The sequence below is a fragment of the Poecilia formosa genome, unplaced genomic scaffold (assembly GCF_000485575.1).
Source record: "Poecilia formosa unplaced genomic scaffold, Poecilia_formosa-5.1.2 Scaffold31, whole genome shotgun sequence".
NCBI lineage: Eukaryota > Metazoa > Chordata > Actinopteri > Cyprinodontiformes > Poeciliidae > Poecilia > Poecilia formosa.
The window spans coordinates 1,360,557-1,384,868 of record NW_006799970.1 but is presented as its reverse complement, the minus strand read 5'-3'; the positions used below and the strand labels follow the sequence as shown (position 1 = coordinate 1,384,868).

The window sequence follows — 24,312 nt, the reverse complement described above, 5'->3', positions numbered from 1 at the left end:
TGCCTCACCAGGTGCTCCAGTGGTGCACAGGTGCATCAAGCTGGGGACTTTAGCATGTTAATTTTGATTTATTAGTTACATAGATTTTAATACGTTTACATTTTCAACACAATTATTCACTTTTTCTTTATTCCCGATACAAAAGTCCCAAGCAGGAAACTTTGCATTGCATTTCTGAGAAATCTGATGCACAAGCAGCATCTGCAAAAAGCAGCAATAGATGACAAAGCCACTTTTCTTGTTTAAAGAGAAACAAACAAAAAAGAAAACGATCTGATGGGATTGCTGGAAACAACTATTGTGTGCAAGTTTTGCAAAAAGGAGTTAACCTATTTCTGAAGCTATTCCATCTCAATGCAAAACATGTTGCAGCAAGTACAGATGTCTCCAACACAAATGTCAGTCCACATTTCTAAAGAAGTATTTTTTCAAAGAAATTATATTAGTAGTCAAAGGTTCCTGAAATACTTGAAAACTGAATGGCACTTGGCACCAATTTGATAGTCAAATAACCTAAATACCAGATTAAAAACAATATATTTGTTGTGGAATTCATATGTCTCTTTATTCAATAATTTAACAGCAAATAAATTAAACTTAAATTAAATTGAAATGTTGCTTATTTTGTCGATACATGGTTTTCGATTAAATTTCAATTAATTGTGATTCTTTTTCCTAGATGGAATAATACTTTGTGTCCTTGTAAATCTTAGAAAAGCATGCTCAGTAATGAAATGGAAGCTACAAATGCACTATCAATCAATCTTATTAGAACACGGTTTTAAAAACTGCCTGCACGCTCGTCACCTGTGCAGACAGCTTAACTTAACTACCAGTACTAATGTCATGTTGCCACTTTCTTATGTTATATTATTCTGTTAGCAATGAGAAAAAATATGTTTTGTTGTTGCATGTGGCACGTCTTTATTCAAGGTTTATCGTATGGTAAGAACCTCAAACCAAGTCCAATTTCTATTTTACAACCTGAGTGTAATAACATTTTTAAAAACACAACATAAGTCATCATTTTTGTTTGCTGCCCTAAGCACCTGCAGCTTTTTAATGCTTTCATGAAATCAGTGCAGTAGCTTGCAGAGTGAGTCTACAAGTAAATTAAATCAGTTTACCACTGCAACATAAAACTGTGCTGAGGAAAAGTGTTCCTCTCACATTTGATTTATGTTCCTTCTGGGTGCAATATTTACTATACTGTAAAACTGCAATCAGAATAACTAATTTGTCTCTTGTGCTGGGCTCTTCTAAGCAAGTTATAGAGAGATTATTTGTACTTTGTGCTCTATACATGTGAATAAGTATATGTGAATAAGACCGCATAGGGCATTAAAAAGCTAAGGTGATATTTTTGCATGCATGCTGTGATATTTTGATCACATCATGAATGTATTCACTGACCTTTGACAGTACAGATATTGAACTGCTGGTTAAACATTCATAGCAAACATCCGCCATGTTCTGGGTTGTTAATCTTGGGAAGAAATTGAATGACATATGCTTTCATACATTTAAAATGAATAGTCTCACGGTTAACCGTCTCATGGTTTTCACTGTGTGTCTGACCCAGAATAAGATTTTTTATGACCTGTGCTGGATCAGCACTCATAAGAGCCCTAGCCAGATTTCAACGTCCCCTAAACAAATGTAGAATAGATCAACTTAAAGATGTCAACACAACCACTTCCTCAGGAGGTATTAACAGATATTTGCATGAACGCCAAGACCTCAGCCAAGTAAATAATGAAAACGACATCAAAGCAGCAGCAGATGAGTATCTGTCCTATTTGTTATACATAATTCCATGCTTCAACACAGCTGGATTTAAAGAAGGTCGTTAGGATGGTTTGTAGACACGAGGTACATGTTTAACATGGAGCACAGACTTCCTAAAGACGCAGGAATGATCGAGTGATTAGCAGTATACAGTAATGTGCTAAAACTATTCATTCACTCTTACAAATCATTGAATTCTGGTGAACCAATCATTTCAGACATACCTTCTAATGCAGACTGCTTCCACAAACATTTGTGAAAGAATGGGTCGCTCTCGGGAGCTCAGTGAATTCAGATAGGATGCCACATGGGCAATGAGCAAAGTTGTTAATTTTTCTTTTTGCTACTACATATTCCAGAGTCAGTTTTTAGTGGTATTATAACAAAGTGAAAGCAAGTCAGCTACAAAGCAGAGAGAAATGTGAAATTCACTTGGAAGGGTCAGAGGAAACTGAGGTCTATACTGTTTTGTACAGCCAGCAGTGTAGAGAGCTTCATAGAATGGGTTTCCACGGCTGAGCCACTTATATTCAAACCTTACATCACTAAGTCCAATGCAAAAAGCTGGATGTGGTGATCTAAAGCATAAAGCAAGGTCCAAAGACATTGACGACTGAATGTAGTGTGTCCTCAAGCTCCAGGTAGACGTTTCTGTCTGGGATGAGTTTGTGTGGATACTGTGAGACAAATACAACTCTTAGAAAAATGTGGATTGCCCCCTAAACAAACATCTAAACTAGAGGAGCTGAAGGTGGGCCAATCCCTGATTAAATCCTTTGAATTAACTATGGGATGTCATGAAAATTCAGGTATGTGCAAGGGCAAGTCAACAAATACTTTATTAAGCTCAAGCTCACATTGATTTACAATGTATTGCACAAACATCATTTCCTATAGTACTTTACAGAAATAAAGAGTTAAAAGTCAGCAGCAAGGAAGATTCAAAAATAAAACAAAATCTGAGTTATTTGAATGTTATTGATATTTGAATGTTATTATAATGTTATTTGAAATCTGAGTGAGCGTATACTTACTTCTCTTTAACTTCAATTAAAATATAGGACTTAATCTACAAATTGGTAAATGCCTAATCAGAAATGATTTAGATCGGAACAATATCTCAACAGTTAAAAAAAAAAAACTGATCACAACATCTCTAACTTTTTTTTGTATAAGGTGTTTCAAATTCTGAAAATGAAAGCCAATTAAAAAGCTAAAATGAAATGCAAAATGAAGGCTACGTGAGGAAACCGTATCTCGAACAATATTAAAGATAATGGTGAGAATCATTTTTAAAAAGCTCACCAAACTTACATATAAGATAATGGCAACTAATTTTACAGAAATTAGCAGTACACACACACAGTATGTCTTTCTATCTTCAGTAGGACGTCCATTCATTTGTCGTTCATTCCTATAGTCTACTTGACCTTTACCTTGCACTATAGTCCTAAACATAACCCTAAAACAGCTCTTATTCTTATGGGGCCTGGGTGTTGGGCCCCATAAGAAGGAGTCAGTCCCCACAATGTAGAATTTATTCTTTACACTGTATCAAATACAATCTCACCCTAAAATCTATCAATATTACCTTCTGTATTTACACAACAGTTATTTGCTTTTTTTAGTAAAAAAATAAAAAATAAAAAAAAGTATCTGGCTCTGCGAACTTTATTAGCAGTCTGTGGTGAAGGTTGTTTTTCTGACATGCGGTCCCTCCGGAGCATGTCTAGGAAATCTTGTCTGTAGCGAAAGTGAGAAAAGAGCTAAAAACGTGGTTGGAGAGCACAACAGATTTAGAATGGTGCACATTACTACCCTACAGATTTGGTGAGGAACTTCGGATTGCAAGTTACACAGACAATGTGTATTGTTCTTTCCTGCATCTTTAGAAATCTGTTTTGCAATCATCCCAGAAAGATTTTTTTTAAACCATCAAAGTAGCTGACAGGGATTTTTAAATACCAAACGTTGCATTAAACTTTGCTCCAGGTATATAAAAAGCTGTTGGTCAGCTTACATGAATAAAGAAAGTTAAAGGGACAACACTGAAAAAAAGGGAAGTTTTGAAATTGTTCACTTATTCATTACTGCAGAATTTGGTTCTTCAATCAAATTCCTTTCTACCAGAGGGAGTAGATGAGGTTCTTCAAGAAAGTTCTGTGGAGAGGTTGTTGGTAATTAGCATGGGGTTAAAATTCATCTTTTTTTTCTTATATTAATGGCGGATTTCCACCTACATGGTTTTGACACTTAGATTATCTAACTTAAAGCAACACAAATTGCTCTGTTGACTAAAATCAGTTGAAAATATGGCCTGATAAATATGCTGAGCCCATTCTAAAGGACCGGATAGCCGGTCAGAGGACAAATGTTCATGAAAAAATGTGTTTTAGAGCTTCTTTTGGCAGGAGGAGGGAAACTCATGCAGTAATTGACTGATAATTTTTATTTTATGGCTAATTGGTCTATGGGTACAGCTTTGGAATCCTGTCATTTACAATCTTCGATTTGCAGTTCTAAGACATTAGATTTTATGATATTGTTTAAAGTTTGAAACTTCCCTGATCTGTTTTCTACACCATCAGTTTTTATACTTCTCTGAATTGCGACCAATGGTTTTTGTGATCTAGGAATATAGATGCCTCAAGTATTCCTGGAGAAGGCTAGCAAAGAGTAAAAACACACTCTACTGAACTGTCTACTGTTTTCTCTTTTAGCTCAATGTCTGACAAACTCTTTAAGCAAATGGTAACTTCAGCAAACCTTTTTACCAGATCTTTTACAAATTAGTTCCAGCTAATGTGCTGTAAATACTTTGATGGACTTTGTCCTTAAACAGTTAGAGAAGTGTGTGGTGTCAAATATTTGTTGCCCGATTCAAAATATGTTTTTCTAAAACATCGCAATGTGATTAAATCGTTATGTAATAACATTAATACTTATTGTGTCATTCAAAGAACACTAGGACAAGAGATTTCCAATAAAAGTTTGACCTTTCAAAGTCTCCTTTTTAATTTATTTAAATAGTGTTTACAGCAATCACATTTAGATTTTTTTCAATACATTTTTTCCATGCTTAAAGCATTGACCTTTTGTTCTATTTAAGTTATGTTCAAGAATAGGGTAAATAAAGTTTCCTTATTTTACTTTTACAATTAGAGACCTATCCTAACCTTTTCTTTGAATTACTGTACATCTTTGCTTCATTAACTTTGCGTCATGAAAACATATAAGAACTCAGTAAGTCGTTCAGATATGGATCAGGTGTAATGATTACAACTTTTACTCAAATGCCTTGTCGCCCATTTAGCAATCCTGGGATCTTTGTTTTTTTTGCCATGTCTGTTAATATGCAAAAAATGTAAACAACTGAACATTTCAGCATAAAATCAGCATCAGTGATTGCTTTTGAGCAAGTTTTCAGTTTTATCCTTTATTTTTACCTCACAGTTTATTATATTGTACAATTTGTGCTTATTGTTGATGGATATTAAGAAAAATACATTTTGGCTAAAATGCGTCAGCTGTGATGACTGCACTGAGTTAATTGGCTTATATGCAAAGCATTTTATCACAAAACCTTTTATTTCTGGCTTAAACTAACTGAGGGAAATGTTTTCCCAGGACCAGCAAATAGGGCAGAACGTAAGACCTGAAAAAAACTTTAAAGGATTGAGGGCAAGAGTAATTCTACATTGGAGTGTATTGGGAACAATTTAAGGGTGAGTGATACAAGAAAAAGTGTGCCTCTTTCACATTGTATCCACAATGTAGAAAACCTGTCCTATAAAAACACAATTGTTTCTCTACTAAATTGCACTGTAGTGTTAGCTCCAATGATTTGACTCCATTATCATCTGGATCTCAGTCTTAGGTCCCTGTAGAAATTTCACAAATTTTAAATATTGGAGATATTTTGGATTAAGACCATTCATTGTTTTTCATGTCATGAGCATATTGTTTAATTTATTTTTAGGTTGCCGTTTGAATTTATGTAGTGGAGTTTCATTTAGACTTTAATGTTTTTGCTTTTTCACGAGCACTTTTCACATTTTGAGATAATTTCATTGACATGGTTGTAATCGAGCAGTTATTTTGTAAACATTGAGAGTTCTTTTATTTTTTGTAAATTGTAATGGTATATCAATGCAAAACAGCATTCTGGAATAGTTCTACTTCGACACTTACACTGGTACTAAAAAAGGAGCTGAATAGGCAGGCGCATTTAAGGAAGTGAAAGATGTCAGAGCAGCAGCAATTAAACCCTCTGGTGAAACTGCGCTGAGCGTATCAAAAAAAAATTCTTCTCAGTCCAACACTTCGGAGAATGATTGTAAACAGCACAATGGGGGAGCATTGTTGTCATGATATGCTGAAGGCTAAGTGTCGGAAAAGGTAAGCTCTTCTTAAAGAGTCATAGGCCTTTTTGAAGGCACCGTATTGGAAAGGTGCAATAATTGTAAATTATTTTTGATATATACAGCATTTTTATAGCAACTGAAGGTGACAGTTATTTGATAATGCTACGTGCCTGGAAAATACGCAATACACTCACTTTAAGTAAAATAGTTGAGGATCTGGCACATAAATCAGAAAAATTGTATTACATCAAAACCAATTAAGCCAAACTATTTTTTGTATCCTGGTGTTTTTGCATTTATTATGTTGCTATGGAAGGGCACCTCATTGGTTTTATTCATTAATATACTTGATGCTTTCTTCTAATTAACAATGAACAATAAATATAAAAATCTATTTTTGCATCTTTTTATGTTCTGTTTTTGTACTTATTGAAATAGCTTTGAATTATGTAAATACTGCAACAAGTGTCTCAATAAAAATAATTGAACTAAAGAAATATTTTGTTTTTTTAGTTTAATGTTGAAACTGATGATTTTTGTGATTTCACAGATATAACAGTAAAAAAAAAGATTATGTGATTACAACGTGGGAGAAAACAAAACTAATGAAGACTCAAACTGGATGCTTGTTCAATGAATCCGCTTGTGAACGTAGAATGGGTTTAATTTGGTTTAAGTGGATAAAGTGTCAAAATACAGATAGAGGCATTATGCTTCTCGCAGCTTGAAGACACATGAACCAAGAAATTTAAACAGATGTTGAGTGTCTTTAAAAGAGAAGCAGCAACAACAAAAGAATAATAAATGCAACAAAAATTCTCATGGTAGACATTAACTCAAACACTTCTTGAATATGTGTCACTAATTTAGCCTTATTTGTTCTAAGTCTGAATGCTGGAAAAATTATATTGTCTATTTATCTGTAAAAAAAAAAAAAAAAGAAAGAAAGAAAGAAAAGCCAATCACTTAACTAAAAAGTCCAATCTAAAAATGCATTTCCATCAAACATAGAAAGGGTGTAATAGTCATGGTTCCAGATTTCACATCTGGAAAAAAATAGAACTGCCCTCTCTGAGCCTCTTTGATCAGTTTAACGAGTTTCTACATGTCATCCTTTCACATAGATTTCACAAAGAATATTTTATTTAAATTCAAAAGTTAGTCTCCACTTCCTCCAGTGTCATTCAATATAACATGCATATTCAACTTTCCCAACAATGTAAAAGCAAAAATATCAAAGGAAATATTTTCACTCACATTTATGTATTTATTTAGAACTAAGTATCTCGTTTAAAATATTTTAATAAAGATTTTTGCTAGGAATTGCAGCACTCCAAACCTTTTTACATTTGCTGAGCAGTTTATTCATACTTGAACTGGTATTTTAATGATTATTCTTGGTGATGTTAGAAGTGTAATACTGTATGTTTTGACTTCTGCTGAACAGTTGAAGCAGGCGTATAGCTGATTTCAAATGTTAGACAACATGGAGTCAAGAACCAGATTCTTATTCAAATACCTTATCTAGAGGAAAGGATAAGAAGGGACTACCTTTATGATGACTTACTAACAAAGAGAGGAATTAAGACTACAAATCTGCACAAATATTTGTCAAATCTGCACAAATAAGCTTTAATCATTCTCCAGCAAGAAATAAGTACCCTTCACTAGATTTTCCTAAGTTTTCTAGCTGCTGTTGAAGTGGTAGGCCTAGGGTGGTTCAAAATTTTAAGGAAGTGAAGCTGTAAACATCAATAATTAGTGTTTGTACTATAGTGTCCATGTCTACATTTATTTATGCTGAAGCTAATCGCAAACAGAGAAACCGGTTGTAGTGTTTGAGGTATCTTCTTACAGGAAGAACATCTCAGAGTCACAGCTTGGTCTGCCTGGGCCTCTCAGCATTGACTTGGTGCATCCTCTACCCACATGTGTGATACTACTGTATCTTACTCATATGTCCTAAAATTGCTTTAACTGGATGAAGGGGAACAAAAGCACGATGCTGTGGACGCCGTACTTCACAGTTCCTCTAAGCCTCGCAAGCAACCCTCTTTTCCCCTCCGAAAGTAGTGATGGTCACGAGGCCAAACACTTTTAGTAGTTAAAATGATCTTTTAAAAAATCCGAATCATTATTCTGACATTTGGAAATGTCCGGTTGTCAGTTTGTTAAGAAAATGGGAGTGCCTTTTTTCTTTTTCTTTTTTTTTTAGCTAGGTGAATACATTTTGAGGCTCACCTGTTTGTGTGGGCTCTTGAACCCGACAAAACATTGAGATTGGAGAGCTGTGTCATGGTCAAACACACCATTATCGGAAAGTCATTTGGACTTATAGCTCTTCAAAGTAGAACTGACTTGTTCTGTACATTCACATTATACCAATATTTCTGAACTCAGAACTCAATGCTGTCCTGTGAGAGTCCTCATTGTTTAGTAATTTGTTTTACTTCATGTAGAAAACAGTTAATTAATCAAACACTTTCTTTACCCATTCTAACCTCATTCCTCATTTTACGTGGTGGCTGTGCTGACATTAATTAGTAGAAAAACCAGACAGCTTTAAGAGTTGTTTAGACATTAGATTTATACACGAACGTGTGAATGTGTGCTCAGGAACCCGTGGGATCTCAAAACACCCCTGCACTTGTGTAATTAAGCAGCCAAACGCAGAGCTTCATGTGTGTAATAGTTCATTCACTTGTGGCAGCATGACTGCAAACTTCTCATGCCGATATGCCAGCTTATATGGCAGCGTTGAAGATGTATTTTACGTTTCTATGCTTTAGTCAATCTCAACCTCAAGCCTTGCAGCAGAAACCATCAAGGGGAATGAAGGTGCTATCTTACAAAATTAGAAACTTGCACAACAAAGACCTGGTGACAAAAAAGTAATTTGCTGTTGTCACCAATATAAATTCAGCCAATAGAATATCATACTAAAGTGTGTGATTGGAACCACTAGCGGAACAAGTCAAAGTCGGGGCCGGGGGCGGGGCTAATGACCGGGCCCTTTTTACCCAAATAATAAAGCTCATGATAATATAACTTTACAACATAGACATGCCTGCAACAGCAGAGCTTACAAGTTTCACTACTACAGAGAGCGACTATGTCATTCTGAAGTTCATCTAACAGACACGACATATAACAAACCAAGAGAATAATGAAACAACACAAATTCAAATCATTTCAGAACCACGGATAGCGATCGGATCATTTTGACACTTAATTTCAACTCAGAACCAGGAGCAGCTAGCAACTAGCAACTGATGAAGCTACGTTTATTGTTGTCGCGTTTAACCGAGCACGCAGCAGCGCGCGTTGAAGCGGGCAAGCAGTGGCACGCGCTGATTCTGCCACACACGCAGCGTGTTGCAGCGTCTCGTGCACATCTACATCTCTGTAACTTGGCGCGGATCGCGCGCGCCGAAGTTCTCACAAACTGGACGTTGAGGCGGATCCAACTATCAACGGCATACTGCCGTAGCTCGCGCGCTCAACCCAAACTGTCAAAAGCGCGACTATAACTCAGCCTTCAGTCCCTGACATCACCGCTGTACCGCAGAAAAAAGGGGATGTAAGCTAGGCAGCTGGGGTGATACAATTTACAATCAGTCTACAGTTATTTCATTGTGAATGAATAATGTTAAGAGTTGCTACCTGTAAGAAGCCCGCCTCCCTGGCTATGGTGGCAGTTTTGGCGGGCCTGAATCGCTGCCACCAAAAACGTCCGAGTCATCTCCAAAACGACAAACAAAATATGCGTCCAGTTTTTGGCTTTTCCTTGCTGTTTTTGGTTTTCATCCTTTTCACTTTGTCGCTCCGTGGAACTCCACTCATGTTAACTTAGTCCGTAAAAATGCTTTAGCTAGTTTGCCATCTGTTGCCAAGTGACTGATGATGACGTTGGTGGACGGCTGGTGAGAAGTTTTACCCAGAATACACCTGGAGACAATAAGGACGACCCTCTTGTAATTTTGCGTGTCATAAAGTTAAATGTAAGAGTAAAAAAGGGCTAGTCACAGAGCACAACATTTTATTCAATATTTTACACCCACTATGTCACTAAAATCAGTCTTTTAAAGTTTTAAGGAACCATGAGTCAACAATGTCTGGGGAAACCTACTATACTATTCTACGTACACCTCAATTTTAAAGACTTTATCTGCTTTCTCCAGTTCTCATAAGAGGTGACAAATGCTTGGATTCCTGTAGTAACATTGGCACTCAGTTTTTGCTGCAAGTGGTAGCTAGCAAATATAAAAACATAAAGGAGAAGCTGTAAAGAATGGTTACGATAATTGTTGAAACTTATTGAAACAAAGACGAATACCTTCTCTCAAGGCCTTCGAAAGTTGAAGCAATCAACTTCGGAAGCAAATGCAAATATGCTTCCTTTGTTTTTCAGTTTTTGTGTACGAACAACCCACAGTTGTTGATAATAAAGAATGAATGCCAAGATGGAGATAAAGGGGGCGATAATTAGAAACCTCTCTTGTTATTGTTGACGGTTTCTGACAGCATTTTGCTGCTAAGCAGTCTTTTGCTATAGTGAGTGAGACAAGAGGGAAATCAAAGAAAAAAACTGATTTTATTCTCACAGCTGTTATGTCAAGTAAGATGAGACTATGGCTCCAACATGTAACGAGTTGAAAATGCATAGTTGCTAAGACTTTACTGTTGAATAAAATAAAAAATCTGATATGCTATTATTTTTTTATTGTAGAGAAACTGAGATAGAAATTTCAGTGGTGTTTTTATTATTGAGGAAATCCCAAGACAAATTAGACTATCAGTTGTTAATAATTACTTAAACTAGTATTGTGTTAGCTAGAACTATAGTTTTTTGATTTAGTAAATAACTGATTACATTTATTTGAAAGTGTTTATTTGGTTTTAGCCATCTGTGGTGGGCGTAGGATTTGGTTGAGTAAAAAAAGTAATTTTTATGTTACTTTGTAATTAGCTATGAATTCTTAAAAACAAAGAAATCCCAAAAACTAGTATTATTGATATTTCTTGCAATGTCACAGACACAGAAATGATACAAATTTAAAAGTAAACTCTTGTAATGTATGTGTGAAGTTCTAGGTTTTTTTTTTTTTTTAAAGTGCATCTTCTAGAAATTGGGTGTCCAAAAAGAAAAAAAAAAAGGAATTAATATTGAAATATCGCTGTCAGAAAAAGTTCAAAAGAAAAATAATTTTCACTGGTTCACTATGATGGCAGAAATAGAAATGTGCTTTCCAAAGTCTGTCAGAGAAGGACTTCATTGAGGAGATCATGCTTTGAAGGCGTCAGAGTCTGTGGAAGCCATGACAGGAGTCTGTGAATCTGTTAACTGGCCATGAAAACAATTTTTTTCATAAATATAATCTTTTCACCTATGATAATAACTTGGAGCTGAATATATAGTCAGTTCTTTTAGTGGCTGAGCTTATAATATGCAGTGGAAGGACATGTAATGAAGGGATAAAAAGAAATTAAAGTCAATCACTTCAGAGAAAATGACAGCAGCAGGTGCAAAGCCTATATGCTTCCCATCAATTCTCATGGCAGCTTTAGTGAATTATGACATCCGCTTCTGCCCTGCCTTTTATATAAAAACATATGCTCATACATTAGGAGTCTGTTAAACCACTATAACCTCATCAGTCTTGGTGCCACAGAATGTATTAATTCAATGTAAAAGACCTTCCAGGATAAAACAAGTGGGTCAGCGAGAGAAAGGCTGGGAATAAATGTCAAAGGTTCATTTGCATTTGGTTTGATCCATGAGTAAAAATAAGTGACAGTTTTAGTTGAGCCTGACAGACTCAGACGGCAGACACAGGAGGAGGAAAGAGATCTAAAGGAAGAGTTACAGACGAAAAAGAATGGAAAAAGGGTGGGAAACTGACAAGAAAAGATCATGACAAAGGGAAAAACTCCGGGCAGACCTGTAGCAACGAGCCAACGGTTTGACAGATTGTGATGGAGACAAGCAGTGCAAAAACTGATTCAGTGTGATGCCAGCGACACAAAGATAATCTTGACGTTGATGGTGAGGAGGAAGAAGATGATGCTGATGGTTGTAATGATGAAAACGGCAGTGGTGGAGCAGGGTAGTTTCATTTCTGGATTCAGGGAAAAGACTGGCACGCCAACAGACAGTACACCCTGAGGGAATCCCGGCTCTCAGTGGATGTCATTACCTGTCAGTCAGCATATCTCCCTCAACAGGCCTTGCCCACTGATACAGCCAGTGGCATGCAATTGTCTGGAAGGTCATGTGGGACCAATGGACATTTAGATTAGAGAAAGGAAAGGGATAGGCAAGAATCAAAAAGAACGAGGGAGCTTTCATTAAGCACATCTGCAGATGAAGGAAAAATTAACTAAATATTGTATATCTCTTTGTCTTGTACGGATATAGAATGTCATATATGTGCTATAACAGGACTTAAATCTGATGTAACCTCGGACAGAACATGGTAAACCACTGATAAACAGTGTGCTGAGGCTAAGGAGAACCCTTGACATGGTGACGTCGCAGCTAAACCTGCAGCAAGCTGACCTTTAGAATATATCTTACAGTAGACGACAGGAGCAAATGCTTTCATAACAACATCATTGACCGCAAGGTCAATCCAGATTCCAGTCCTCAGATATAACAGGACATTTAGAGCAGCACCAATACATTTGCGGCGTGAAGATTACCTAACTGCAGAAGGTTTAATTTGTGGTCGTTTTAAGGACTTAATCACCAAATTTATAAGTCTTATTAATATGCACAGCTTCTTCCATCTTATGTCCTTGTCATATTGATGAACAAAAATGATCCGTTACTAACCAGAGAACCTGGAAGGACAGTGGACTACTTCTCTTGGTTCTTGAAGATCAAAAAGGGTTCTTCATCTATGATAATGGAGTCTCAAACTTTTCAGTTTTCGTTTGAACAATTACACTAATGTGAGCAGGTCATATGACCTCACTGATATCATGTAGACTATTTGGGTCACTGTCATGGGCATAGAGTCATAGACAATATACATCATGGATTGACAGTATGACCCAAAAAAAGGGACTGTAAGTGTCTCAGGTTTAAATAACTGCATAAAGTGCTTCTGTGTAATGTACCATCTTTGTGAGGAGCAGCCTGGGTCTGTGTTACGGAGTCCTAAATGAAAGCTTAATCTTACCAAGCCCCGAATCACTAAAATAATGTAAATTAATGCTCATCAGAAAAGCGTAGAAACAATTCCAGTTGCCTTTTACCTAAGCGCTTCAGATTCCCAGTGCCCGACTGACTGACTGAGAAGCTATATAAAAAGATCTTAAGTCAAAGTTAGTGAGAACAAATCAGGCAAGCCAATTAACCCCGAGCTGTAATTACAATGGTCAAGTTCCTCTGTTTCACAACAATTACCTGTAAGTCAACATGCATTTCCTGACAAGTTGAGTACAGTAATTAAGGCCGCTTGTTATGAATACCCTTTCATTCAGACACCGCTTGTGAACCTACAAGTACCTGTTGTTTTTTAATTTCTGAAGTCAACTTGATGGTTAACATTTCACTGCTGTACAAATGTGGAAATCTGATGATCTAATATTTAACTTTACAGTAGTACTTATTCAAATTTTAACTTTGAAAAAAAATTGCATTATTGATCTATCCATGTTTTGCCCTTGCATCAATCTGTTTTACTGGCTTGTCTGGTATGCAAAAAATATTCCATTAACTAATCAAGATATTTGTAAACCCATATGCAATTTAGTACTGACATGTCTTTGAATAATTAAATCTGAAAACACAGCCGAGGTTAAAATGTGACGCGAGTATAATTTCCCAAAACTCTGATATAAAGTTGAAAGACGAAATTGTTCTCAAGTTGTTGTCAAATCCTTGTGATGGCCAGGCATTGCTTTAAAACAAATAATGTGATTCAAATTATTTACAATCTATCCAGTTCTTCAAATGAACAGCTTGTAGAACTGCGTTTTACAGAGACAACTTTATATTTCTGACTTTTGTAACCTGAATGCAGAGTAATTTAAAGACTGTTTGTTTCTGAGCATCATGGTTTGTGGGTATTGGTTTAAAAGCAGCTCCGTTACTACAACACCGCATTTTTAAATGCTGTGTTTGGTGTCACTAATCAAGACACTGTTCTTTGTTGCCAAACATTTCCACTTCGATCTCATTTGTTCAAAAGTGTTTTCTCCAGAAATCGTGTAGCATGTGCAGATGTTGCTTGGCAAATGCCTTGTTTCTCTTAAAAGAGAAGAGGCTTTATTTTCGCAACCACTTGAAATAATTCAAAGTTTTTCAGTCTAGAAATTCAACCGCCATGAACTTTTGACAATTTAAAGTTTTCCTGGTTTTACCTTGTCGGTAGCTGTACTGAACGTCTGGGTGTTCACTCCTAGAAAACATTGGAAAGATTGACAACTTTTAATGGGGCTCTTTCCTGGGAACATCACGGTAAGAAAGGCAGAAACCAGCAATGCAAACAAATCAGGGACCGTCTTCACGACGTCAAAGGCGTTTCTAGTGACAGACTCCGAAAAGTTTGAAATGCTGATTTCAATCATTTATATGCAACAACAATTGCTTAGATCATGGCAAAGAGAAAAGGAGCAAACTCGAAAACTTTCTCTCACAGAGGTGCACAAAATGTTTATCTCACAAGGCAGTGATTTTTTTATTATTATCATTATTATTTTATTGGCAAACTTGAACTGAGCAAAACTGTTGGATTAAAACATGCCAGCTACTGACCCTTGAACACCGACTGTGGACTGGGCTGTTTTACAGAACTGGAGCTGAAAAAAGTAGGAACTACTATTTGGATAAACACTGAACTAAAAGCTGGAGTTTTGTGGTGAGGAAGCCAAACATTTTTTATCAATTATCTCCGCTATCATCTCTTCTACTGTTCATACGTTTTTGTCTGTGATTCTGTTTGCAAGCATATTTTAGACCCAGCCACCCAAACTGAATAGGTCAGTGTTTTTACACAGTTTGCAACCAAATAGTATCCCATAAAGTCCAACAACCTTATTACAAATAATTTTTGAAAAAGTTCAACATCTCCAAGGAAATGCAGAGAAAGAAAAAGGCTCTCATCACACCATTTTTTTTTTTTTTTTTTGTTCCAGAGATTTCAAACGGTGAAGATAAATGCTGAATGTTTTCAACATCTATGTTTTGGCACACAGGTTACAGCACAACAGCTCAGGACTGTCACCGATTTAAAGGTTGAGTGGAGCAAACACGCTGCAGCAGCTATTTGTCGATCAGAGCACTTCATTCAAAATCCATTCTACCCTCACATTTTCACAGTCCATGGCTTTTAATACACCAATACCATGAAAGAATCTACGATCACTGTTTTGGATGGCGTTGCTGGGCTCTGATGTTGCGGTGGGAGGAAATGTGTGTCCCCAGGCCACAGGCGCTCCGGCCAGAGCCAGGGAGCTTGATCCACATCAACGCACTGGCGTTCGGACCGCCAGTCGTAAGGCGCACAACAGCTTGAACTGATATAGAGGTTTCATGGGATACAGTAATGAATAACCTTTCAGCTCAGCTTCTTTATTCCTCACTGTCTAATGTGAACTGGCATGTGCTCCTCTGTTCTCATACTGACTGATTGCCGCTGTACATGAAATATTGACTTTTCATCAGACTATGAACGGGACAGGGAGGGACGGAGCAAATGTCGACGGGTGAGAAAGTATTCATCACAATGAAAGTCAGTGGCACGGCTCTTTAGGTCCTTCAAGACCATCAGCGCAGACCTGTGCTGGACATCAATCTGTTACCTCTGACATGTTGCTCTTCTTGTGTCCCACCTGCACATTTTAAACTATTTAAAAGTAGTTTAAAATGTTTAAAATTTCCATGGGGCTGGAAAAAGAAGTGCATTATATATGGTCTGAATCACTGCTTTTCTTATAAAACCAACCCCAAAAACTATTAGAAAAGCTGTTTTTTTGTTTATCTGTCTGACATGCAAAAACAAAAGAAATGTAAGGAGGCGAATACTTTTTCACAACACTGTATTTTAAACTGAATCACCTAAATGTCTTCTGTGGTATTCAGTTTGTGATCTGTGTCGTAGAAATGGGTTTTTACCTACAGGAACACGGTTAAAAGAAAAAAGGACACAAAGCAGACGATGTGAAACCTGAATATACTTTTAAATAACGAGAAGCAGATTCCAGCTGATTGCTTAACCTTTCCGAGTGTGAGAGTGTGTATTTTAGGAATAGGACAGGGGAAAAAAGACGAGGACCCACCTGAGTTAACTCTACCACTTGATCAGTGATGCTACAGAAGGAAAAGTAAGCTACCGCTTGAACCTAATCGCTTTACCCTAATACTGCGCAGCGGAAAAGCAGCAAACCTGTGATCCGAAAAAATATAGTATCGATTAAACTCTAAAAGTCATCAACCATTACCATAAGTGCTTTCTGATGACCTGTATTTGTTTTGTTTTCAGGCTGGATGCTACAATCAGTGGCAGGAGATGCAAACAAGCCTGGAGAGTCTAAACCTACAAAGAGCTGCTCCTGCCTGAAAACGGCTACTCCTCATGATGAGGGTGATCGCTTTAATGGCATCTGATATTTTGGTTCTGCTTATGCATTCCACACATTGCAGACAAAAACTAAATCACTGCTCACATTAGATTTTGTTTGAAGTTGCCGCCCGCCTGCCATTCTCTTCTCTTATTCGTTGCAGTCTTTAAAGCCGAGCTGCAGCAACAGCAGATACCAGCACAAACACAAAATGGACAAAAAGTTAAAATGCCCGCAGCAAGGATTCAAGAGAAATCAATATTTAGCATTATGCATGGCGAGTTTGAATGGATTAAGCATGGTGTCAAACACAGAGACAAGTGAAACTGCAAACAGGATGGTGTGCCAGACTCCAACAGGGCTTCAGGGCAACTTAACGCTTCTCAGGAGGCTTTAGAAAGTTTCTTAAAGATTATGAACAGGAGAGGTGGGAACATAGAAATGCTGATATGTAGAAAAAAACAAACAAACAGGAGGAGGCATCTCAGGAATAAACAACAACATTTAAAAGCATTTGGCTGTTGAGAAGAGAGAAGCTGTGTTTCATGATAATTAGAACCACCAAACCTGGTTTAATAAAACTCTTAGAACAGCAAAGGACTTTGAATAAATGTGTGTTCCTGCAACTACCTCTATCTAACCTCTGTACTTCATGATCTTTGCTTAACCCGGCACAATGTTGCTGCATACCCCCTACTGTCTGGTGATTCAGCCAAATCCACGATTACCTTATTATACTACCTATACCGACTATACATCATCTAGGACTCGTAAAACCTCTAGAGGCCGGCTAATGTCAACACAGCATCTGTAGTTTTGTGCACTCCCAAAAACAAGGTCTGAATACAGGAACAGCATGCAATTTATTTATTTATTTATTTATTTTTCCTGCAGTCACAAACTGTTTTCTAGCAAACGGAATAGGAGAGCTAATGCTAACTGAGAGATCCCCAAAGATCTGCCAAGGTAAACAACGCATGATGCTAAAAACAGCCCCTGTTGCGACTGAGTGTGTGCATGTCTACAAGTGATACGAAGTAATAAAGATTCAGGGACAAAACTCTGTGAAACCTGAGGAAAGGTGACAGGAGGAAAACAAGAGGGACAAGCCTGCACTGACCCTGAACAGTCAGGGGGGACTTAGAGAAGCGAACAAAGGAGAGAAAAGCCACACAGACACAAGTGCGAACATGCACAGCGAAACATGGAGTCCTGTCAATTGATTCACTGCAGAGCGAGTTAATAACACAGTTGGCTGGACAGTGGAAATAGTCTGTCTCTGTAGGCTGTTGACTCACTGCAACCCTGTCCTCAAGTCCTTGCTATGTTTATGTCAGTGTGTTTAATTTTGCCTGGACAATGCCTATAATAGCTAAGTTTGCTACTCTATATGTGTTTTTCTGTACTTTTGGATCGCCACCTGATCTGATCTTCGTTAAAGTAGTCCAAGTTATCTATTTGTTTACATAAAGAATGATTTTTTTGTTGTTGTTTTTTTTTTGACCCAGGCAGATTTTGGGTGCAAGTATCTTATTCATTTTACCAACATGTTTTTCTTGACTGATGTTTTGTGGAGGGAGATGGCAAGGAGGGCGTCCAGTCTCAGAGACTTGGAACTGATTGCAAAAGATGAAAAATATCAGTGAAAGCAAGCAGAACACTGTTCAGCAATTATCAGAAGAAATTAAATGCTTTGACGTCAGTAAAGAGTTTAGTCAAAAGGTCACTACTTAGTCTTACCCAATTGATCTCTACATTTACTTATTTTTTCTACATATTTGGCCCATATACACAGCTAGTTGCCACTTTGCTTACATTTTCGCTGGTTGAAATTTTCACTGATGCAAGATTTTCAAAAGCGATGCATAAAAGTGAAACATTTTTGGTACTGCAACAATTATTCATCTTGTTAAACATGTTTTGGTTTTTGTTTGCTTTCCAAAGATATCTATTGACTGTCAAAAACAAATTAGTGCAGCCCAGCCAAAAAATAATTCAAAGAAAGGGCAGCCCATGTGTTTGTTTGTTGCTGTGAATACACAAAACAGGCTACAACATTTCTCTAACAGTGATTTTATTTTTGAGGAAGTCATGGACTGCTAATTCAAAGTTCCTTAAAACTGTAATCAACTCAATATAAAGTAAATGTGAAAAGGGATGCATTAGTCTGTTAGCTTAATTTTTCCGCACCACATTAAGAAGAGTTTTGCTGCAGCCTGTGCTTATGTCACACACAAGCGTCTTAAATTTGTAAACACCGTGTTTGTATTTCCTCTCAGGGCTATGAAGCCATCAGGCAAGCAGCCCGTTCCTATTATTTTGGGAAAACAAAAGGCTGACTTTACCATCACCAGATGGCCATAAAATGTAAAAAGTGCAACGTCGAGTGCAACAGAAGCTTGCATAGATTACTAGACGAGTTGGTTGGAAGTATGAGCGCACACTGACGCATGCACGAAGTAAAAAGCTCACGTTCACCAGCATCTGTTTGGCCAGCGCTGGTGCTCAAGGCAAAAGCAGAACCAACCGACGGCTTTGCCAAGCGTCTGTAATGGCACAAGGTCTGGCCTGTAAGAAGAAAAGGTTTTGAGGGCTTGCCAAACTCTTCATCGTGATCCATGATCAAAGGTGAGGCATAATGGTGAGGGACTGGCAGAATGTGGTGTCAAGGGAAAAGTGGGCATACTTCCCATGGAAGAAGGGTGGTCATGTTGGTGCGTGCATGTGTATGCTAAACATACTCATGCAGATGAAGAGGAGGGAGAAAAATCAGTACAGATAAACTGTTAAAAATATTAAATTGCTCAAATTTTAATATGTTGTTATCCGTCTGATAAAATACCAATGTCCAAGGATGGGCTTACTCTTCTCAGGAGATCTATGTGGTCCATCAGATCAGTAGCCACACTTCCGCTTTCAAAAGGGGATTATGTGTCTGTTGTTGCCTCAGTGAGTTCTGCGAATCAGTCAGAGATCTAATATTGGAGAAGACTGGGAGAGAGAGGAATCGTGAAAACCTCTGTGAATTTCCTGACAAGTGAAAAGTGGCAGCTAGAGTCTTTTGGTGCACTGGAGGAAATACTTTACTCCCAACAGTTCCACAGTAATAAGCACTGCTGTGGAAGAAGAATTGACTAGTCTAAATTAGTGGGGAAAAAACAGCAGAAGTCAGAGGGTTTGTTATTTCTCTTAACGCACCTTAGAGACCAAAGCGAGTCAGAGGAAAAAACAATAAAAAAAAAAACAACAAAAAAACCCACAGCTGCCAGCTTAGGTCGATGAGACTGAACAGTCTTAGCACAATGCTATTCCACATCACAACTCTAATCTCAACCATTATTGGTGTTTTCGAGCTGTAATAAAGCAAATCCTCTTCAAACTCTGTAAAACGATCCAGCCTTATGTCTTGACTTCTGCATTCGTGCCATCAGCTTTCAGCTTTAGCGTCAAACAATCGTCCTTGCACAGAGAAAAATAAAGCAGGAAACTGGAACCAGTAAAAGCTCAGCAGAATAGGAATATTTCAGTTCCTCGAAAAAAATAAAAAGAAAAACAAAAAAAACTTTTGCAAAACTCCTGCTAAATGTTGAGCACAAAAAAAAAAAAATCACCAAGAGACATAGTTTTGCATAATGGTGTTCCAAAGAACCTTCATCATAATCTATTCTTCAAAGAACCATTCATTTCTTGTCATGTGCAATATAATTTTGTGCAAGGCCAGAATGAACCCCTTCTTTTGACATTTAGAAATGTTCCATGAAATAAGCAGTAATCTGCATATATGAACCATTAATGAAGTTTCACTCACCACAGAATGCCGAATGCTTCCACCTTCTTCTTCCTGGTTAATTCAACTAATTAACCAGTTGACTAATTAACCTCATTCAACTAATTAATTAATTAATTAATCAGTCAACTAATTAACCTCATTGATGCCACATGGCATCAATGTGTACCACATTTGATGCCATGTGGTACTCAGTGACCGTGTATAAAGCTTAAATGTCTGGTCCGAGTGGTTAGTCAATCAGTTATTGTGGAAAAAGACTGAAGGCTCTGCCTAAATAACATGCTGATGCTAATATACACAGTACATTTTCGGTTCTAATATGCACTGTGCAACATCTAGGAGCACTATCAGCAACTCGCATACTGTGCTGATATTAGGTATTATAGATAGATATTAGATTATTATGAAGTTGTTCCACATATTGTACTTCAGTTCTTCAAACACAGACATGAAATGTGTTGACATCCTTGACAATTTAAAAGAAAACATTCTCACAAAAGCTATTCCACTCATATGAGCTGCACATTGTGGCTTTAGATTTTATACATTCCACTTGCACACAAACAGAAAGTTTACAAAATCAGTAAATTTTTAACATACCACAGCCACCTCAACAATGTTTTGACATGTTTGAGAAGAAAATGAAAAGAAGAAGAAGTAAAAAGACAAAACAAGCATACGTTAAGAAGTCAGGATTTCGCTAACTGCATTAAGGATGTCTATTTGAGGCAGTTTGATGCTGACCCACTGCTAAGACAAATGAAAAACTGATTCAACTCTGTTGGTTTGTTCATGTGTGCTGCTGGATCCTCTATTTACTCAGAAAAGACAGAAACTACTAAGTACCAAGAGGAGAGTTTATTTGGTGCTAATTTCTTCTTTCAATTTTCATTGTCACAATAATGTTATTTTGTATTTCCACTTTTATTGTGAATGTGGGAAGAGAAAAAATATGTGCAGTAGTAAAAACCTCTTTAATGGCAGAACACTACTGACTTTAGGAATAAAGTCGGTTTCTGAAGGTCAGTGTCATTAAGGTTTTGTTCTTTCTTTATCTGTGTCTATTTTGCTGGTTTCGTTCCACTTCGTAGCCGGTTGGCTCAAGCTCCCTGTTTGTGTTTTATCAGGATTTCAATGCTTAAAGTAGCCAAAAAGAGAAGAAAAAAAAGCAATACCAGACAGTGCTTTGATAAAAATATTCATACACCTAGACTTTTGTTTGTCATAACTAATGTGTCTTACAGAAAATAAAGTCTTTTTTTTTTCTTTTTCTTTTTTTTTTTTTTTAAATGACATTGAGAAAACTTTTTGGCCATGCCTCTACAAGCCCTGTACATCTAAAGAATAAAAGTTTTGCCAATTTTTTTCTTTACAAAATTTCTTAAAACAGATTATACAGACATAATATGTGAATATCAATTTTCATGTCTTTCCACAGGTTCAAATTGTATTTAGATCTGGATGTTGACTGGATTACTTAAAAACATTACCACTCTTTGTTCTAAACCATTTTTTGCAGCCATGGCTGTATGTCTGATATATTTAGAGCCCATCGTGTTGTTTGTCTGTGATCCTTAAACCTCAGTCTCAAGTATTTCGCAACCGCCAAGATATTTCCTTCCCTCATTTGACTTTTTCCCTGCTAAACTCTGATATATATAAATAGAAATAATAGAAATAAAGATCTAAGTTTATACAGTAATTGCCTAAACCAAATTTTCAGCTAATTATTGGTTTAAAAAAAAACTAACAGTAGGCTTTGAAGTTCACTCTTTAAAAAATGCAATCAGGAAGAACAGATATATAAGCTCTTTAACTTGCAAAAGACTATCACGTTGATCAGAGATGGAAAAGTGTATAAGCCGTGCAAGTTAAAAAGTGAAGTGTGGATTTATATTTATGCAAAACATATACAAAACGTGAGCGAGTATGTGATTATGTGAGCATGTCACTGATGTCGTTTTGTTCTGCACTAATCAAAACCAAGTCAACAAAGCTGATATTTCTCTGCTCACTGCCAGGAGATAATAGCTCAACACAGGACAAAAGGCATGGCATTTATAGCAGTTACAACAACATTTTCATGCATCAGGACATGAGTTCACAGTTGGCCATGGCAACACGCATTCAATAGTTTTGAAACCAAAGGCATTAACGCAGCAGTGGTGCACGCAGCCTGCAGGTGGAAAAAGATGACTTGAAATAGGGGAAATAAATCACAATAAGTTTGGGTTGGAATCAATCATGAATAATCAGATCATCTGCTTTAATTTTCTTGAAAGTGCTCTCTCAAAAAAGCATGGGCTTTAATGGAGGAGGAGGACCAAGATATGCAGCACAAACACATCTGCTTCGCAGAGAAAATTGATGTCCTTGTCTGTTGGGAGGTGCAAATGTGGGATGAATTAAAAATAAACCGAGTAAAAGGAGAAATACAGGCTGTTTCCTGAAGACAATGTGGAATAAAGAATTAAAAATGCCCAGGCTCAATCCCGTTTCACCCCTTTGCTCTTTTGCCCCTATTTTATGCACATTTACACTGTGGTTTGGGAACATGCAAAGCGTTTCTGTAACATAAGGGATGCATTATCTGGATCTAGAATTTGTCTTTGGGAAATGCACATGTAAGAAATATTTTTAGCAATGTATAACATTTAGTAATATTTTTAAGTATTCTTAAGAGCAATAAAGGCTATACGTTTTAAAAATCTAAATACATTCACTGGGGACTTTATGAGGTAATACTAGTACATCTCATACTGTGTATAATAAGAGCAATATTTCTTGCCAGTCATTTCAGAAAGTGAAACACATAACCTTAACCAGAGACAATGTCAGAGACGACTTCATTTGGCTAAGGAGAAAAGGGAGTGGACTGCTGTTCAATGGCTCAGAGTCCAGTTTTCAAATGAAAGTAAATTTTGATTTCATGTGGATATCAAGGTCCCAGAGTCTGGAGGAAGAGGGGAAGCACATAATCCATGTGGCTTTAAGTGTGAAGTTTCCAGTCAGTGATGGTTTGGGGTGCCATGTCATCTGCTGGTGTTGGTCCACTTTGTTTTCTGGAGTCCAAAGTCAATGCAGCCGTCCACCAGGAAATCCTAGAGCATTTCATGCTTGCCTTTGTTGACAAACTGTATGGAGTTGCTGATTTTATCTTCTAGCAGGACTTGGCACCTGCTCACACCACCAAAGGTACCAAAAGCTGGTTCAGTGACTGTGGTGTTCTTGATTGGCCAGCAAACTCCCCTGACCTGGACGTCCTAGAAAATCCATAGACTTGTTGTACAGATGAAAATGAGAGCCACCAGACCCAGCGAGGCAGATGACCTGAAGGCAGCTTTCAAAGCTTTCACCTCTGCAGTACCACAGGATGATGGCCTCTATGTGGTGCATTGGTGCAGCAATTCATGCAAGAGGATGCAAAGAAATGTACAAATTTTTCAGAAGCCCAACAGTTCTGCTTTAAAACTCCATTTTGAGGCTAGCTACCAGAGGCATTCACTGAAATACTACATCATATTTGTGTTTCCTGATGAGTCTGATCTCTGTTTTTCAGACCAATATTTAATATTTCCAACGGGAGTCGCTGTTCTCATGTTTATTGCATTTGAAACCACGCCAACCACCAACCTCATTTGAACTGAGGTCCAGACATGCCATTTTTATGACCTTCATTCCATACCACCGCAGCATACGGTAATAATCTTCAAACTCTAATGCCGCCGTCGTTAAACTACGCTCACGGACTTCAGCTCAACAGGAGACAAGCTCCATTACGCATCCACAAACATAACCCTG

General features: G+C 37.3%; 1 protein-coding gene across 6 annotated transcripts in view; it reads right to left on the bottom strand.

The window, feature by feature from the left end:
- grik4 (glutamate receptor, ionotropic, kainate 4) overlaps nucleotides 1-24,312 on the bottom strand; it is a 345,779-nt gene that overhangs the window by 158,309 nt on the left and 163,158 nt on the right. The window lies entirely within an intron of this gene.